Raw genomic sequence first — 674 nt, forward strand, 5'->3', positions numbered from 1 at the left:
TCTCTCTCTCTCTCTCTCTCTCTCTCTCTCTCTCTCTATCTAGTCCTTGTGCTGTGCTGCAGACTAATGTGCTGGACTGCAAGGTCGACTTGAACTGTAAGGTTGGCAGTTCAAGCTTACCAGCTGCTCCTAGAAAACCATTTACAGGGTTGCTATGAGTTGGAATTGACTCAACGGCACTTAACAACATATGTATATGGAGTTCTGATGTGGCACTGCAGGATAATGTGCTGGACCACAAGGTCAGTTTGAACCATAAGGTCAGTGGTTCAAACCCACCAGCCACACCTCAGAAATCCTATACAGGGTTCTTATGAGTCAAAACTGACTCGGCAGCACTAACAACATGTATGTTGTTGTTATTGTTGTTAAGTGCCATACAGTTGGTTCCAACTCATAGTGACCCCTGTGTAGGGCTTCCAAGGAGCAGTTGGTGGGTTTGAACTGCCAACCTGGTGATTCATAGTCCAATGCTGATTCCACAGCGCCACACCAAGAGTCTGCCCTTATATACATATGTTATTGTTATTGTTAAATGCCATGGAGTTGGTTCTGACTCAAAATAACCCTGTATAGGGTTTCTGAGGAGCAACTGGTGGATTTGAACCACCGACTTTGTGGTTCACAGTCCAGTACTTATCATACATGCCACACCAGGAGCTATATATATATAT

At 44.5% G+C, this 674-nt stretch overlaps 1 protein-coding gene across 2 annotated transcripts in view; it reads right to left on the reverse strand.

Annotated features, from left to right (window-relative positions):
* Positions 1–674, reverse strand: part of PDE4B (phosphodiesterase 4B, cAMP-specific) — an 814686-nt gene that overhangs the window by 270213 nt on the left and 543799 nt on the right. The window lies entirely within an intron of this gene.

Source organism: Chrysochloris asiatica, unplaced genomic scaffold (assembly GCF_000296735.1).
Source record: "Chrysochloris asiatica unplaced genomic scaffold, ChrAsi1.0 scaffold00048, whole genome shotgun sequence".
NCBI lineage: Eukaryota > Metazoa > Chordata > Mammalia > Afrosoricida > Chrysochloridae > Chrysochloris > Chrysochloris asiatica.